The following is a 19,620-nucleotide window of genomic DNA, read 5'->3' as shown; positions in this document are numbered from 1 at the left end:
CTGTGGATTGCACTGGCTTGGTAAAAAGTGTTAAAAAAAAAAAAAACAGTCACTCTCTGACCAGCCCAAAACTCATATCACTAGGTAAAATTGTGTCTCTCAGTTCATTTGACAGCTGCCGACATTTCAAACTACCTCTACCTCATATGGCCAAGTTTCTATTCTCTAATATAACTTTTATTATAAAGAAAAGGCTATAAATATGGAGAAAAAAGAAGAAAAACAGGGAGTAAGAGGGATGGCTAGATAAAGCAGCAGTAAATTCTGCTTTCCTTCATGTCTGTCAAATCAGAGGGCGGTCTGTTTTTTTAAGCATTCCTTCTGCAAGAGACTTTGGTTGACATCACATGACAGATTCCAGTAAGTATTAGATCATTCTTCTGATAGCACCTTCTGTCTGTCTCTCTGTCTCCTTTATCTGTCAAAAGTGTTCATTGTTTCCATCAACAAGCAGTTGATGTATCTACAGTACATACTTCAGTTCTGTACGCATTTCATATATTTGTCTGTAATCCAGTGGAAACAGGCATGATTGAGATATAAAAGAGAGACAGGTATGGAAAAAGACAGGCCAATACAGGTGTGCAGCAGAAATGCCCACAGACACACATAGATTTTCAGAGACGGAAAAAAACAGTTCAGAAATAAGGTACTTGAGGATATACTATAATTTTAATAGAGGTTGAGGCTAAAGGGCGTTGTAATGACCTTGAGTGCCTTGCTTTTGTTTTTACATTATAGAAGGCAGAAATGCTTTTAGCATGAATGTTATTTATTAATGACATACATTTTCATTAAACCCTTTTTTTAACAAGCAAACTGTTTAAATGAAAAACATAAATACTACTTATATAATACATCAGTCTAAAGCAACATTCATACTGACAGTTATTTAAGATTTAAATAATAAATGTCAAAAATGGTGCATTGTGCCCTAGATACTGTAATACATCTTTGGAAAGAAAACCGGGAAAGAAAAACACTGTAAACTGAAAACTGTGTTTTTCTGTCTGGACCTTCAGACTAATCTGGCAAACTATTTAAACACCCATTTACACATTTGTGTAATTTTGCACTGTGGCACTATGACACAAGCAAACACACATACGCTAACAGAGATGGGGAGAATGAAATTCTATCTCTCTTGTTCATTCAGTTTGAACCAGACCTGTAAGCAAGACAATCTAGTTTCAGTAGTTTTAGTATGCTGTCTCAGAAAGACCTCTTCATGCCTAACGGCTTATTTCTCACTGAAAAGAAACTACCGCACTCATGAACTCTGAGTGCGAAACCTGAGACGACAGACTGTGCAGTGGACAAACACACCTCTGTTTAATATCTACATGTTGTGGCTATGAGGAAAAATAACAAAAAAGCAAAATGGAAGATGTTTGTACCCTTGAAGCCTGTTTTTATATTTTTCTGTATTTGGCTGAGCAGTGGTTTGGGTGGCTCGCCAATCCACTAGATTATTTCTAATTAGGGAAAGGTGACGATAGAGAAAGAGGGCAAACTGGCTTTTGATGGGCACTTTTCAAACTCCTAGGGCAAAGCCCTTTGTTTCAGGCGATAAAGATGTCCAAATTATATGTCTTTCCCAATGTCTGAAAAAAAAAAAGAAAATTAAAAAACTCACTTTGTCAGGAGTAACGACTAGCCTATTCATTATAATTATACGTCTATAATTATTATACAAAAATAACAATACATCTATAGCCTGTAGATGTAGATCAAATTCTGCATGAATATTACAGTCAGGGTTTAAATTGGGCCGGGGCCGTAGGGCCGTAGGGCCCCGGCACATAGGCTCGCAACACAAGTCCCCGGCTTAATGCTACACAAGTAGCCTAACCAGATTAAAACATCAATAACCAAAAATAACTAGGCAATCACCAAAATGCAAACCAAAATCGCAACACTCCACCACATGAATAGCTAATTCAATCGCATGTGAATGAATGCAAATATTCCTTAAGAACACCCAGTAAAGACACTGTGATGTGGTCGTGGCACTGGCTTCCTTTGAAATATGTTTAATGATTGTGCCTGATGTGCCCGTGCCTGCTTGGTCAGGGGAGGCGTGCAGACTGATTAATTCTCAGCAGAACCTTTCACATAGACATCATACTATAGAGACCGTGTCTGTTCCCCGATCTAGAAAATACACACACAAAAAAAACAAACAAAAAAAAAAACGCCCAAACCAAAATAAGAGAAACAATTTAATTGATGTCAACAAATAAAAAAATGGATATAATACAGAGAAACAAATGATAAAGCTTGGCTTATAGAATATCAGGTCCCTTTCTACAAAATCACTTTTTATAAATGATTGCTGATTATAACCTAGATGTGCTAGTGTGCTAAAGGGGGAGGTGTTTCTACAATTTATAGCAATATTTTTAGTGTTTCTCAGAGAACGGGCTTCAAGTATAAATGTTTGAAGTAATGGTGCTTCATATAACGTTATCCAGAGAAACAAGTGTTAATGATAAAGTCCCTGTGACGTTTGAACTGGCTACTGTATAAAGGCCACCAGGACTCCATACAGACTTTATTAATGAATTTGCTGATTTTCTATCTGAGTTAGTGTTGGCTGCAGATAAAGTCTTATTAGTGGGTGATTTTAACATCCATGCTGATAATGAAAAAGATGCATTAGGAACAGCATTTATAGACATTTTGAAGATAACAAGTCACCTGAATACAACACGTCAGGACCTACTCATTGTTGAAATCATACTCTAGATTTAATACTGTCACATGGAATTGATGTTAGTGGAATTAAAATTCTGCAGCAAAGCGATGACATCTTGGATCATTTCCTAGTCTCATGTATACTCCAGATAGCTAAAATTGTAAATTCAACTCCTTGTTACAAGTATGGTAGAACCATCACTTCTACTACAAAAGACTGCTTTGTAAGTAATCTTCCTAATTTTTCTGAATTCCTTAGCATATCTAATAGCTCAGAAAATCTTGATGATGTAACAGAAACTATGGACTCTGTGGAATCTTTTCTAGGACTTTAAATATGGTTGCTCCTTTATGCTTAAGGAAAATTAAGGAAATTAAGGAAAACGAACTAAAGAGAGCAGCCTGGAAAATGGAGCGCAGCTGGAGGAAAATACAATCATATATACATATAATTTATAGTTTATTTGATAGGGACACTGTACACGTGCACCAAATCCTTCTCTGATAAGAACCATAAAATGCTTTTCATCACATTATAATCAGATATCTTTCCACCTGTAGTTGCTAATGGCCAACAAACTCTCTGTGTAGTCTGTTTATATGAAGGTTACAACGTTGGTGTTCATTATTGTTTCAGAAAAGCAAACCATTAAATATTGAAATTTAAACTTTATTTGGTTGGTTTTATGTTTTTAAAGTTAACTTTATGAAAAGGAAATATGATTGTTTGCAAGAAATAAAGAATTCAATTAGTTTTTAAATTATTATTTATTTCAATGGGTTGAATCAGATTCAGTCAGATGGTCATTTTACACCCAGATGGTGCATCTTACCCACTGACTCAACTCGGGTCAATTTACCCCTAACCTGGGGCAAATTAAGCCATGGGAATACTTTTTTTATAAGAAGCCGTATTTTTGCTAACCTTGCTAACCATATGCCGTGTGGACTCTCCATCAGTCCGTCCGTCTTCCAGACCTTCATGAATGAGGTGTTCCAGGAGTATCTCAATCATTTTGTAGTGGTCTACATAGTTGACATCCTCATTTACTCCTGGAACGAGGCCAACCAGCATGTCCAGCAGGTCCTCCAGAAGCTCTGAGAACACCATCTCTATCTCAAGTTGGAGAAATGTGAGTTTCATGTGCCATCAATAAGTGCTGAAGGTGTGCAGATGGACCAGGGGAAGGTTTATGCCATACCCAGCACAGTAAAGGAACTTCTATCATTGTTTAATCAAGAACTACAATACGTTTACGGCTTCCTTGACCTCCCTCCGGCGGGGTAAGCCTAAACATCTCATTTGGAACCCCGCTGCCCACCAAGCATTCCAGCGACTCATGACCATCGTCTGCACTGCTCCTTTACTACGTCACCTGGATCCAGAACTTTCTTCCTCTGCCACAGAGACCACTGGAGCTGAAGCTGAACCCCCTCCTCCTGAAGTACTAGACCAACCCTCCATTTGCACGATCCATGAGATCTTGGAATCACGGCGCCGAGGGGGCCTCTTAGAATATCTCATCGACTGGGAGGGGTACAGGCCAGAAAAACGTTCTCGATCCAGCCCTTTTTCAAGAGTTCCATCACAACCACCGATCGCCCGGCCACTCGCAATCGTGGACGCCCTCGGCATCATGTTAGGGTGTCGGGAGCTGCCCCTGGAAGAGGGGGTAATGTCAGGCATTCACCACAGCCACATCACCTGAAGCAAGCTACACCCGCTCGCAATTACCAGAGTTCTGATCACCTGCACCTGTTCCCACTTAGCCCCTCCCTATAAGAGACTCACTCTGTCAGTCCCTCTTTGTCTGGTCTACCGTTCACACCCTGATGCTTGCTCCAGACTTCTCCTCATTCCGTTGGCTTCTATTACCTATGTATTGTTCATCTGTATTGTAACATCAAGGACTTTCAGAAAAGCATACTCTTTCCTCAATCCATATCTGCACGTCATCATCTTAACATTGTCAATAAAACTCCTGTTTGGTTTGCACCTGATCTCTGTCTCTGGTCTCATCCCTGTGTTGTTTTGACAGTTTCTTTGCTTGTTTTGAAAATGCGCCCTCTAGCAGTGAAAATTACATATTGTGCCTTTAATATAATGCCCAAATAGATATGTGTGCATCGGTCATGTCAGCTAGCTGATTACTTCACCACTCCTATAAACACATTTAAAAAGTGTATTTTGTGCTGGAAAGAATATCAAGCCATCCCAGCTGGTACACTTCCTAGGCCACTGCCAACGCCTGAGTGTTTTCTGAGAACTCTTAAAGGCAGAAACTTCTCAGCACCAGTGATGAATTATTACAGTGTCTGAATGAACTAAGTCAAGCATTCAGACCATTCAGAGTGCACATTTCACTCATTTAGAGGGGAGAGAACTACATTCAAACATTTCATGAATGAACAGAGTTTGTTCGTTTAAAGGGATTGTGAAGTTTTGGTACACTTTGCCTTTGAAGGAACCTCACAATAGATAACAGCTGTGGAGAGCACTCTATAGCTGGACAGCACTGAACACAGTGGCACAGCTGCTGCTTATCATAGAAAGGTAATGAGTGGTGCCAGTACCAGAGTAAGCAGCAGTAGCGTAACTATCCCTGTGTCCCAACGTTCATACTATCCATCCTAAATAAATTACAATAAGTATGTCCCAAAACATAGTATGCTGAAAATAGTATGCCAAAAGTCCCCGGATGGTTTACTATTTCAGGTCGATTTTTGAAGTGTGGATCCATGCACACTTTAATGGCTAATATTGCCCTCAATCCATTGCGTTTTGGCAAAGGATTCGGTCCAGAACTACAAACACAAATAAAACGGGTTAAAAAAACAACAAGCATGGCGGATGTGTGCGACCGGCAGTTATGTTGAGATGTTTAGAAAAGGGGTTTAAGTTACTAATAATCAACATTTAACCTGGTAAAAATATTTATATAATGTTATCTGTGTTATATTTCATCTGCAACAGCAATGTGAACTTTTAGAAACACTGTTTGGTCTTTAACTTTTAAATGCATCATTATGCAGAAAATATGAGCAAAGTTTTCAGCATGTAAGACCCGCGAATGGCAGACTAATGTGCTACTTCTTTTCTCTCCAATACAGTAGGATGTTAAATTAAATTAAATGTGAAGGATGTTAACTGTGACAAGATGATTGACAGGCCAGTTTAAGATACAGTTGTGTGACGTGATAGTATGTCCCAAAGCTTGCCTACTCTTCTACTACACACTCAAAAGTGTGTACTTTTTCTTCACCAAAAGAGGACATACTTTAAGGGCGTAGTGTAATTAGGGACACTGGGACACAGCACAATGCTACACTTCCTTATGAAAGCAATTGCACAGCTTTATCACAGAAGTCAACGACTAAGCATGTGCCTGGAGCATTTTGTGCTTTTATACAGGACAGACCGCTACAATGATTTTGAATCCTGCTTATATTGTGGGAATGAGTAATGTGGGAAATGTTGTAAATTCTAACCAGCTAATAGTATGTATGTAAGGTTAGTAGATAAAATATTAGGTTGCAAGTCACTCAATTAACATTTTTGTTCATTTAAAATCTAGAAAATATTGTTAATATTATTATTTTAATGTTTATGAAAAGTACCTAAACAAATAGACGTGTAAGCACAACAGGCAGCGGACAGCAGGCCATACACACCGGCGCCATCTTTTAAACCGTTCCCTTGTGTTCACCGGTTGAGCTCCTGGATGACTTTGATAGCTCGTCTCAGTAGGGGCTTGATTTCTTATTCGGGGCTGGGGGGGGGTGGGTGAACTGCAGCATTGGAAGAAGGGCATGAACCATTACATGCTGAAGCCTCGACTAAGCAGGCCGTGGCGGGGGCCAAATCTCAGTCGATCGCGGACGCAGAAATGGAACGCAGTGCTCAAACGGGCACCCAAAGAGATTGGGCTTGTGTGGAACTCTCCACCTCGTCTTGAACCTGGTGGACGGCCAACACATGGTCAATAAAATTACTCACAGTGTGCCTGGCCCTCTATGCGACAGCCAGACCCTGTGTCAAGGCAGAACGTGCCCAGACACACTCACTGTGTCTGCACATGTTCCCCATTACCAAAACCATTATCCAGGCAAAATACCCATGTCCCTTCAGGGCTTCTCACCCCTGGCCAAGGTGTTTTCAGCACAGATCAGTCACATGATCCCCACCCCAGGTACATCACTAAAAGTCTAAAAGATTGGCTCAAGCTACCCAATTTCTCTCGTTGGCTTCTCAAAACCATCCGCCTCAGTTACGCAATCCAATTTGCGAGGCATCCACCCCAAGTTGCCATTCTATTTACCACGGTTCAGGTCGAGAATGCTGAGGTCCTTCGGGCAGAAGTTGCAGGGTGCGATAGAGCCGGTCCCTTCAGCCGAAATGAAGAAAGGGTTGTTCAGCCCCTACTTCATTGTATCCAAGAAGGGTGGTGGACTCAGACCAATCCTAGACTTGAGAGTCTTGAATCACAAGCTGCACAAGATCCTTTTCAGGCTGCTCTCAAACACATGATCACATGTGTCAGGGAACAGGATTGGTTTGTGGCTATAGACATGAAAGATGCATACTGTGGCGGGAATCCCGAACTACAATCAGTGTCGCCCTGGCAACACACGACCGGCACCTGGAATCCATCAGCACAGGACCAATCGATCACGGCAAACCTCCCCATTTAAGCAGACTGCTCGAGACAGACAAGTGAGAACGATCTCCAATGAAGCTCGATACTTACATTCTCTCTCTATCGCTTACCTCGCAGATTCGCCGTGACGATTGGTTCCCCGCTGCTTGGATCCTCTCACTGGGACGACCACACTTCCTGCACTCATCCCTCACCGGCCACAATCACGGGAAGCACCACTGAAGAGAGGAGCACCTGCACCGAGCACCCACGACGCCGACTGCCCACTCACCCGTATTGTTTTCACCTTTCTGTTCAAATAAACTCACCCTCCGGGGCTCACTAAAGTCTTTGTTCTGTCGTGCTGTTCCCCGCCCGGCCACAAGGTGGTGGAGAATGCGGGCAAGATAACGGGCGAGAACAGCGACGAACAAGACGGCCCTTTGTTTACATCGCCATTTTGCTGCACCGCTCACTTCTGGTTTCTTTTTTTTCAGGCGAGCGCCTCCCCAGCGGCATGGAAGAATTGGTGAAACAGCTGACGGAGGTTAGCGTCCGCCAGCAACAATGTTTTGAGCTGCTCACAGAACAACACGGCCAAATCCAATGATATTTGACAGAAATCCGCCTACCAGCTGCTCAAAACGTACCTCTTCCCGATCCACGCATCACTGCGGCTCGACTGCTACATAAGTTAACCGCAGATGATGATATCGAGGCCTACCTCAAAATGTTTGAGACCGTAGCCCACACAGAGGGCTGGGCAAGAGGTAGTTGGGCTACAGCATTGGCACCGTTGCTATCGGGTGAGGCCCAACGGGCATATTTTTCTTTACCGGCGTCCTCACAAAATAATTATAATGAATTAAAAAGAGAAATTTTAGGTCGACTGGGGCTCTCAGCGACCGCCGCTGCACAGCGGTTTCATGATTGGGAATTTAAAGCGCGGTTGCCAGTGCGTACTCAAGCGGACGATCTGATGCGGTTAGCCGAACACTGGCTATTGGAAAACTCACCATCCCCTTCTCAAGTCGTCGAACGGGTAGTAGTCGATCGCATGCTGAGAGCACTACCCCGCTCGATGAGGCAGGCGGCCGGTATGAGGGGTCCCAAAACCATCGCTGACCTGATCGAGGCTGTGGAACTGGCGGACGCTACCTACCGGGACGCTGGGGAGCGAGCGCCGCCTTTCCCCCGGAGGGTGAACCAGGAGCGACGACCGCCAGAGGGCATCCCGCGGCCGGTACGCAGACCCTCCAGCCCCTGCGATGAGCCGATGCCCACCGAACCCTCCTCACTGCCCGTCAAGGCTTGGATGGCAGGCTGTGTGTTGCACCAGAGAACCCCCAGAGGGGCGCCCACGACCCCCGTGAAGATCCATGGCCGTCAGTACCGGGCTCTGCTGGACTTCGGCAGCGCCGTTTCCCTCGCTCAGCCCAGTACGCTCGCCCCCCGGCCACACTCCAAGTCAAGGATGCCCATCACTTGCGTCCACGGGGACACACGACGGGTACCCACTAATCTACTTACCTTTCATAAAGGAGGAGAAACCTGGACCCTGGAGGTCGGAATCCTAAAAGAACTTCCGGTACCCCTGCTGCTTGGGTGTGACTGGCCGGGGTTGGAAGCCGCTCTGGCCATTGCCACACAACCTGCTTGTCAGCGTCGGCGCCCACGCCATCAACCGTCGCGGGGGTCTGAGAGCCGTTCCACCTTGATGACGTCGGACAGTGGGAGAGAGGGTGAGTCTGCCCCCAGTAATACTAACCTCTTCCATGATGTGTTCCAGCAGGTCATTGGAGGGGGAGACTTCGGAAAGGCCCAAAAGGAGGACGACCGCTTAAAACACTGCTGGCGGCAGGTACGCCTCCTCGAGGACCAGGAGATCCTACCGGCCCCTCACCCCCTCCCACACTTCATCGTCCGAAACGGTCTGCTGTACTGTGTCGCCGACCGGCAGGGGGAGGTTAAACATCCTCTGGTGGTCCCGAAAAGGAAGACGGAGACGGTCATCGAACTGGCCCATGCGCATTCCAATGGCGGGCCACCTCGGGGCCCAGAACACGATCCAGCGGATCCGCGATAGGGATCCAGCGGATCCGCGATAGGGATCCAGCGGATCCGCGATAGGGTTCCATTGCCCAGGGCTTGAAGCCGAGGTGAAGAGGTTTTGCCAGGCCTGTCCCAGGTGCCAGCGGACGTCGCCCCGGAAACCTCCCCCCAGCCCGCTCATTCCCTTACCCATCATCGGGGTGCCCTTTGAGCGGATCGGGATGGACCTCGTAGGGCCGTTGCCGAGGTCTGGCCGGGGCCACGAACACGTCCTGGTCATAGTGGACTACGCCACCCGGTACCCGGAGGCAGTCCCCCTTCGAAAAGCCACCGCCAAAGCCATCGCTCGTGAGGTGTTCCTGCTCTTCAGCCGGGTGGGCCTTCCAACGGAGATCCTGACCGACCAGGGAACCCCATTTATGTCCCGGCTAATGGCTGACCTCTGCCGGCTGCTGAAGGTGAGACAAATAAGAACTTCAGTCTACCACCCTCAGACCGACGGGCTCGTCGAGAGGTTCAACCAGACGCTGAAACAGATGCTGCGGAGAGTGACAGCCGAGGACAGAAAGGACTGGGACCTCCTCCTTCCTTACGTGCTGTTCGGCGTCCGGGAGGTCCCCCAAGCGTCCACGGGCTTTACCCCGTTCGAACTCCTCTTCGGACGGCAACCACGGGGTCTTCTCGACGTGGCCCGAGAGGCCTGGGAGCAGCAGCCGGCAGCGTACTGAACGGTCGTAGAACACATTCGGGACATGAGGAGCAAGATCGACCGGGTCATGCCATTAGTCCGGGAGCACCTGGTGAAGTCTCAGCAAGCCCAGCAACGCCTTTACAACCGGGCGGCCCAACCGCGGGAATTCCAGCCAGGAGACAGGGTGATGGTCTTGGTCCCCAACGCCGCCTGCAAATTCCTGGCCCAGTGGCAGGGCCCCTACACCGTGGAAGAACGAGTTGGTCCAGTCAACTATAGGGTAAGGCGGCCCGGCCGCCGACAGCCGGTCCAGCTCTACCATATTAATTTACTGAAGAAATGGGTTGGGGACCAGGACCGCATGGCCGCACTCACCGTCCAAGAGCCCGCGGTTGTCGACACCAACCCCAACCTCTCCGCCGCCCAGAAGGCGAAGCTGTGGCACCTGGTCGGTCAGTTCCAGGATGTCTTCTCGGACACCCCCGGCCAGACTAACGTCCTCCACCACGACATCCGCACTCCTCCCGCCGTCATCATCCGGCAACGGCCCTACAGAGTCCCAGAGGCCCGCCGGCACGCTATAGAGGAGGAGATACAGAAGATGCTGAAACTGGGGGTAATTGAGCCATCTCGGAGCCCGTGGTCCAGCCCGATAGTCCTGGTCCCAAAACCGGATGGCACCTTGCGGTTCTGCAATGACTACCGGCGCCTGAATGAGATCTCGGACTTTGACAGCTACCCCATGCCCCGAGTGGATGAGCTGTTGGAATGTCTGGGAAGGGCCCGGTACATCACCACGCTGGATCTCACGAAGGGGTACTGGCAAGTTCCCCTGTCGCCGGAGGCCAGGCCAAAAACCGCCTTCTCAACGCCTTAGGGGCACTGGCAGTACCGGACCCTTCCCTTCGGCCTGCACGGAGCCCTAGTGACGTTTCAACGCCTAATGGACGTAATCCTCTGCCCCCACCAAACCTACGCAGCGGCCTACTTGGACGTAGTGATTCACTCGGAGGCATGGGAGGACCATTTGGAGCGACTCCGCAAGGTGCTGTCCGAGCTTCGTCAGGCGGGCCTAACCGCCAACCCCCGCAAATGCCACCTAGCGATGAGCGAAGCGAAGTACCTGGGTTTCACCGTGGGAAGAGGACTTGTGAAGCCTCAGGAGAGCAAGGTGAAGGCGATACTGGACGCCCCGAGGCCCCTCAGCAAAACCCAGGTACGTGCCTTCTTGGGGTTGGCGGGATACTATCGGTGCTTCATCCCCAGTTTTTCCTCTATAGCAGCCCCCCTGACGGACCTGACCAGGAAGGGACTGCCAGAACGGGTTCACTGGAGCGAGGAAGCCGAGCAGGCCTTCAGGCCCTAACCACCGAACCCGTTCTGCGCGCACCGGACTTCAGCTGTCCCTTTCTGCTCCAGACCGATGCTTCGGACACGGGACTGGGGGCCGTGCTCTCCCAGATCCAGGAGGGAGAGGAACATCCAGTCGTCTACATCAGCCGAAAGCTGTCCAAGGCTGAGAGAAACTACGCAGCTGTAGAGAAGGAAGCTCTCGCCATCAAGTGGGCAGTCCTGGAGTTTAGGTATTATCTGTTGGGTCGTCACCTCACTCTCCTTACAGATCATGCCCCTCTGCAATGGATGGCCCGGGCCAAGGACGCAAACGCCCGGGTCACAAGGTGGTTCCTCTCACTCCAGGACTTCCACTTTGATGTGCGCCATCGGCCCGGCTCCAGCAACAACAACGCCGACGGGCTCTCTCGGTCCTGGGCAGCATATTCAGGTCTGTCAGGGGTCACTCCCCTCCCACCCCCTGTCTCCCCTTTTTGTGTCTCAGCCTCCAGGACCAGGACGTCGCTTGGGGGGGGAGTGTGGCGGGAATCCCGAACTACAATCAGCGTCGCCCTGGCAACACACGACCGGCACCTGGAATCCATCAGCACAGGACCAATCGATCACGGCAAACCTCCCCATATAAGCAGACTGCTCGAGACAGACAAGTGAGAACGATCTCCAATGAAGCTCGATACTTACATGCTCTCTCTATCGCTTACCTCGCAGATTCGCCGTGACGATTGGTTCCCCGCTGCTTGGATCCTCTCACTGGGATGACCGCACTTCCTGCACTCATCCCTCACCGGCCACAATCACGGGAAGCGCCACTGAAGAGAGGAGCACCTGCACCGAGCACCCACGACGCCGACTGCCCACTCACCCATATTGTTTTCACCTTTCTGTTCAAATAAACTCACCATCCGGGGCTCACTAAAGTCTTTGTTCTGTCTTTCGCCCGGCCACAATACTTCCATGTCTCGATCCTTCCAAGACACAGGCCCTTTCTACGGTTTGCCTTCGAAGATTGGGTGTTTCAGTACAAGGTCCTTCCCTTTGGGCTGTCACTGTCCCCTCGCGTCTTTACTAATCCTAGCACACTCACAAGAGTTGGTTTGCTCTCACAGGGACATGGTTCTCAACCACCTAGCTCAACTGGGACTTCGGGTCAACTGGGCAAAGAGCAAACTCTCTCCAGTGCAGAGTATCTCTTTTCTCTGTGTACAACTGGACTTGGTCACTATGAGTGCACACCTCTTACAGGATCGTGCTCAGTCAGTGCTAAGATGCATGAGAACACTCAAATGGAAAACAGCGGCTCCTCCGAAAGATTTCCAGAGGCTCCTGGGGCAGATGGCATCCTCAGCCATGGTCACGCCACTGGGTTTGATGCACATGAGACCACTACAGCACTGACTGCATACCCAAGTCCCGAGATACATACCGAGGTACATACCGGGTGAACATCACTCCAGTGTGTCACAAAAGTGTAATAAAAGTGTGTCAGCCGCTGGGAAGACATTTCATTTCTACGGGCAGGGGTCCCCTTAGAACGAGTGTCGAGACGCATCCCGGTTACAACAGATGTTTCCAAGACAGGTCGGGGGTCTGCACAGGTCTTCGGCTGCACTGGCATATCAATTGCCCGGAGTTGACAGTATTTCTGGCCCTGAAGAGGTTCTGTCCTTTGGTTCAGGGCAAGCATGTGTTGGTCTAGACAGACAACACACCGACGGTAACATACATCAACCACCAAGGGGGTGTTCACTCCGTTCACATGTCACAACTAATCCGCCATCTCCTACTTTGGAGTCAGCAAAGACTCAAGTCTCTACATGCCACCTATATTCCAGGTGAACTCAATCGTGTGGCCGATGCTCACAACAGACTTCGTTTCGGGGCGAGTGGAGACTGTACCCCCAGACAGTCCAGCTGATTTGAAGTTGTTTCGGCCAGGCTCAGATAGATCTGTTTGCCTCGTCGGAATCCACTCACTGCCAGTTGTGGTACGAACTGTCGGAGGCGCCCCTCGATACAGATGCTTTGGCACACAGCTGGCCTACACAAGTATGCCTTTCACCCAGTGAGCCTCATAGCACAAAGCTTGTGCAAAGTCAGCCCTCTCTGCTAACGACTCGTGCCTAGAATTCGGGCATATGGGCCCAAGGTACCAACCACTCCTTTCAGAGATCAGGTGGTCACCTTGCAAGCTATCCCTTCCCAGGAAGGAGACCCCAACCTGTCCATGCCCTGCACATTTACATATAATGCACTCAGGACTTCAGCTCTTTGTCTGTTTTGGAAGACAGCAGAAAGGGAAGGCTGTCTCCAAACAAAGGATCTTCCACTGGATTGTGGATGCGACCTGAACGGCCTGAGGCTTACCCTACCCATTGGGAGTGAAAGCCCACTCAACCAGGGGAGTCGCAGCTGAAACGAATGGGGCCTCTCTAATAGACATCTGTAGAGCTGCAGGTTGGGCTACACCTAACACATTTGTGACCCTGGACCACAAAACCAGTCTTAAGTCGCTGGGGTATGTTTGTAGCAATAGCCAAAAATACATTGCATGGGTCAAAATTTTTGATTTTTTTTTATGCCAAAAATCATTAGGAAATTAAGTAAAGATCATGTTCCATGAAGATTTTTTGTAAAATTCCTACTGTAAATATATCAAAATGTAATTTTTGATTAGTAATATGCATTGTTAAGAACTTAATTTGGACAACTTTAAAGGTGATTTTCTCAGTATTTTGATTTTTTTCCACCCTCAGATTCCTGATTTTCAAATAGATGTATCTCGGCCAAATATTGTCCTATCCTAACAAACCATATACCAATAGAAAGCTTATTTATTAAGCTTTCATGTGATGTATAAATCTCAGTTTATACAGAGACTAAAATGTCGCAGATTCAAAACGCAGATTCAACAAACCGCATATTAAAAACGGCTAGAGCTCTGTGATTAAATATATATTTCGGTAACACTTTCTATGATGCCCATATTTATAACACATTATAAGGGTATTCTTAATGCTTTATAATGAATGCATAATGCATTATAAAACACCTTATAATGTGTTATATCATCTCATGATTATTCATAAGAACAGTTTTAATGTATTATAATTTTTACTTATTTGTGGTTATAGCTTGGTTAAGAGTATCATTACCTCGTCATAGTTATAACGTATTATAAGTCTCATATCTTGCCATGTTACTCATGTCACTTTACTTAAACCATACAAAGGCCACTTATAAGTAGTCATAATAATATTTCCCAAAAAACCCTAAGATCAGGCATCAGATCAGATGAATGTGTAATGACACAATTGTATTGTCAGTTTATTATTCTAATAGTAACCTTTAGACAGCTTTTGATAAGTAACTCTGCAACTCCATGTCAGCTAGCAGTAATTATTATGAGTAGTATGCTAAATATATGCTAACACTAAATTTTGATGTTTCCCTAAAAGACAAACTATTATATTATATAATAAGTAACTTTGCAAGTATGTGAACCTTCTACCTAGTCTAACCTTAACCAAAGTCTACTAATACTCTAGGCAGTGTTAGATGACATGTAGTTGGAAAGTTTAAGCTTATAGTAAATATACTAAGGGGACCATCAAAATAAAACGTAATATAATGTAAAAAATAAATGTAATATGATATAGTCCATTATAAATCAAGTAGATGTAATATGGTGTCCATTGTGTTTTATAAATAATCATCTTAAAAGTTATAACCTCAGATACTCAAGTATTATGATGTATTATAATTGTTGTTATGATTATTCATGAGATCATATAACATATTATGAGGTTTTTTATAATGCATTATGCATTCATTATAATGCCTTAGAAACTCCTCTGCCTAAGCACTCCTTATGGCGTTTTTTCACACGTTACACCCCCAATGGGTGGGGTGTGACCTCCGTAGTGCCTTTTCCCCTCTGGGGTACAGACACTCTCCCAATTTCCCAAGATTCCTAGCCAATAGGTGAGGTAGCCGGCTGGAGGTTCTTGGACACTGGAAGACCACGAGGAAGTGAGATGCATTATCTAACGTGTAAACCTATTAAAATGTGCATTTCTGAACACTCGTGATGCAGTATGGGAGTTTTTAGCGTCTTCCCACGGGACCCCTAGTGTTGTATCACTCAACACAACGTAGAAGTGAACGACAGAGAGGGAGTGTCTCGGTTACGTATGGTAACCCTCGTTCCCTGATGGAGGGAACAGAGACGTTGTGTCCTCCTGCCATAACTCCGGACTGCCTCTGAGTAAGTTGAGATGCTTCTGGGCTCCTCAGAAAAGGACGAATGAGCAGATCGCACACTGGCTTATTTATACCCGGATATCCGGGGTGTGGTCAGCTATGCAAAATCTGCACACTTATTTTTGGTCTTTTCTCAAGATATCAGAGGTGTTTGGGCTCCCAAGAGCGACCACTAGTGTCGTATCATTCGACACAACTATTATTACATACAGTACAAAATAAATATGGACTGCCATATTTATTCTGTACTGTATGTAAAAATAGTTTTACTTGGTCTTTATTTGAGAAACGTCTCAAATAAAGTCTCTTATGTATTACAACCCTCGCTAAATGGATGTTGTACAGCACAGTTTAAAATCACTCATTTGTTAAAGACAATACAGTAATGAAGATGGAAGCTAGCAGCTCCTGTGTGTCTGCACTTAGTTGACAATGTCAAATGGCGAAACTGACTACGTTGTGAAAATGTTTATTTGTTTCTATCTTGTTAATTTATTTCCATGATTGTTACTTAACTTTGAGTTGTTCAGAACTCTAATGTCTTTATCAATAACTGCATGCAAAGTGATTGAAAAAAGTGCAAAGAATTCATCAGTCAAGGTTGTAATTTTTGGTAATTTAATAATTTACCAACTATCATGTTGCATGCTTGTACTTTCTTTTGAGCTTCATTTATAACAGGGGTGCCTAAACTCGGTCCTGGAGGGCCGGTGTCCTGCAGAGTTATTATTGTTATTACTGATTTATAATGAAGTGGTATACAGCGCATACCACTGCATTAGCGCGTACAATTTAAGAGTGCACAGCCATGCAACTAGCACATTGTAATGGGTGACAGCAGAAGAAAGTTACTAACGTAACATCCTATCTGACCACAGATACTGAATCAGGACAACACGTTTTTCTCTAGTTCTCTTAAACGGTGTCTGACAGAAGTGTCAGCAGCTTTCACACACGCCTTTCAAAACGAAAGTCTTGCATCAGAAAAAGAATAGACTGTTTTTATTGTTATTTCTTTGACTGCACACTCCGCGACCCACTCAAAACTACTGCGACCCACCAGTTGAAAAACACTGGGTTAGATGGTATAACACAGTTGCAATAAACAGGAGTGGGTCACTTTTTGTGGGTTTTTACACGCATTTGACGGTAACAATTGGTTGCGGGTGTATTAGTGCCATGTAAAAATCTAGACCCTGAATATAAGATGACCTCATTTTTTTTTTTTCAGATGTATTTCCAAGAAAAAACCGTATATCTTATATTCGGAACAGTATTAAACATAATCACCTGTGATATTTTCCTGTTAGTTGTTTATAAACCAGTGGTTTACTTAATCTTCCGAACCTGACAACCAAGCCCACATGATCTTTCTGCATTAGAGAAAAAGTGCTGATGAGCTGAAAACACAGACAAACGTGAATTGGAGCTTAGCAACAAACTCTTTTGAGAAATTCTACTCAAATTAAAGTGTAATACCCCCAGTCTGTTTTCACATACACACACACACACACACACACACACACACACACACACACACATACATTTTTTTTTTTTTACAAATAATTGTGATTAAACATTTAACTATTACCATGTTACTGGCAGATCTGCAAAGCAGCAGTTTCATTATTCAGTGTGAGTTGGATTGGTTACAATTGGATTCTATTCAGTTCAATAACAGCGTCATTGTAACGCAGCTCTACAGAAGTCAACAGCGCTATCATTCAGCCTAATTCACACACACACACACACACACACACACACACACACACACACACACACACACACACACACAAACAAACACAATCACAGTGTAACAAGCGGTTGATCTTACTTGTTAGAGCTTGTAGATGGGTTTTTGTAGATCTCCAGGATCAAAAAGCTGCGAGCTCTTCAAACCTAACTCCACACAACCCTTCAGGAAGAGCGCCACATTATCCTAAACACACACGAACACACACGTGAGTGAATCATGCATGCATGCAGCGCCAAGACTAACTGCACATACGCTCGATTAAAGGCAGAAGGGGAGGCAAACCGACGCATTCAGTTTAGTGTACCCAGTGCCTATGTCTCACTCTCTCTGCATGTTTATAATGTTAAACACACACTCTGTCTCAGGTGCAGGAATGTCTCTCTCTCTCTCTCTCTCTCTTTCAGGTGGCTCTGTGTCTTTTGTTGAAATATGCAACCTGATCACTGCTACTCTCTGGTTCTCAGCTCTAGTGAAAGGCCCCTGATCCCTCCCTTCAGTTTCTTTCTCCCTCTCCAGCGGACATGGAAGGGTGGCACAGTTTCCTGTCCCTATTGATTGTTGTTCCTCTGTTGTTTTGGAGGGATACAACTTTTTATCTCACGCCCATGTGTGAGAGTGAGAGAGAGAGAGAGAGAGAGGGAGAGAGAGAAATCCGTCCCCTATAACTATAGCACACAATCCTAACATACAAATAATAAGGCATTTCTATGTTCTTGCAGTATATTGAAGAAGTTTGCAGTACCGCTTCTCAATTTGAGTCAAGATTTCATCAGCTGAGCCTATAATTATTTATTTAAAGTACCCACTAAGATTTACCCACTAAGAATTTAACATATTCAATTCAATGTGTCCAAAGTTGGTGAGTTTTATTTAAACTTGAAAATAAACAAAGTTTTAAGACTTTTTATATTGTAAAATAAAGAATTCTTAAGTTAAAATTAATAAGAAATATTTTGGATTCAGGATTATTTCTAGGTAACTAATCAAATAAGCAAACTGATCATGTGACTGTGCAGATGGTCAAATGCTTTTTGGATCAGTCTCAAATAACACTGTAGTGCTGATGAGCTGAAAACACAGACAAACATGTGAATTGGAGCTTAGCAACAAACTCTTTTGAGAAATTCTACTCAAATTAAAGTGTAATACCCCCAGTCTGTTTTCTTTTACACAATTTTAGCAACTAAAGATCTGTGAGCAAACCATGCAATTTATTGATTTCTTCATTTGTGCTTATGTGTGCTTCTGCTGAAATCAGTTCACATTCAAGATCATATTTTCACACACACACACACACACACACACACACACACACACAGACACACACATATATATATACATATACATATATATATATATATATATACATATACATATATATATATATATATATACATATACATATATATATATATATATATATATATATATATGAAGAACATGATTATCAGGTTATGCTCATATCAACTTCACTGTTGCTCTCATTACAACAAATAAGGGTTAATGCATGGAAATGTTTTAATTTACCAATTTACCACTGCAAAATATTTTTTTACTTCAAAATGTGTGTCTTTGAGAAAAAAAATACAAGGTAACACTTTAGAATAGGGAACACTTATTAACTATTAACTACGACTTTTCCCACAATAAATTCCTAATTTGCTGCTTATTAATAGTTAGTAAGCTAGTTGTTAAGTTTAGGTATTGGGTAGGATTAAGGATGTAGAATAAGGTCATGTAGAATACGGCATTAATATGTGCTTAATTAGTACTAATAAATGGCTAATATTCTAGTAATATGCATGCTAATAAGCAACTAGTTAAACCGTAAAATAAAGTGTTACCAAATACAGTAACAAAACTCCACAGTGAGCACTAGAAGCTTCAGTGACAAGCGCTAGTTATAATCGTTATTATAATTGTGTTTGGTCTCGTACTACATCACATAACTTTTCTGTGTTGTGCACTTGCTTGGCCCTTTGTTATGCTAAACAGTTAAGTGTGTTCAAGCGTTATCAAAAGACAGTGTAAATAAATACTCTTTGAGAGAAGCAGTTAATCAGCGGGAGTTAAAAGCAGCTCATAAGAGTATTTATTTCTTGTATCATTAGTGTTTAGCGCAGTTGTCAATGCTAGGAAACGCTTGTTTGTTTACTGTGTTAAGACATACTGAA

At 44.7% G+C, this 19,620-nt stretch overlaps 1 protein-coding gene across 4 annotated transcripts in view; it reads right to left on the bottom strand.

Moving 5' to 3' along the window:
* limch1b (LIM and calponin homology domains 1b) overlaps positions 1–18,006 on the bottom strand; it is an 87,538-nt gene extending 69,532 nt beyond the window's left edge. For 3 of the 4 annotated variants that reach the window (XM_073820585.1, XM_073820587.1, XM_073820586.1), the window contains exon 1: positions 17,525–18,005. The gene's annotated coding sequence lies outside the window, so the exon portion shown is untranslated. Of the gene's footprint in view, positions 1–17,524 lie in introns of all 4 variants that reach the window. The other variant, XM_073820588.1, reaches the window with a different exon arrangement.
* Between the last annotated feature and the right edge of the window lie 1,614 nt (positions 18,007–19,620).

Source organism: Garra rufa, chromosome 16 (assembly GCF_049309525.1).
Source record: "Garra rufa chromosome 16, GarRuf1.0, whole genome shotgun sequence".
Lineage (NCBI taxonomy): Eukaryota > Metazoa > Chordata > Actinopteri > Cypriniformes > Cyprinidae > Garra > Garra rufa.
The sequence above is the reverse complement of the archived record's forward strand: the minus strand, read 5'-3'. Positions and strand labels throughout refer to the sequence as shown.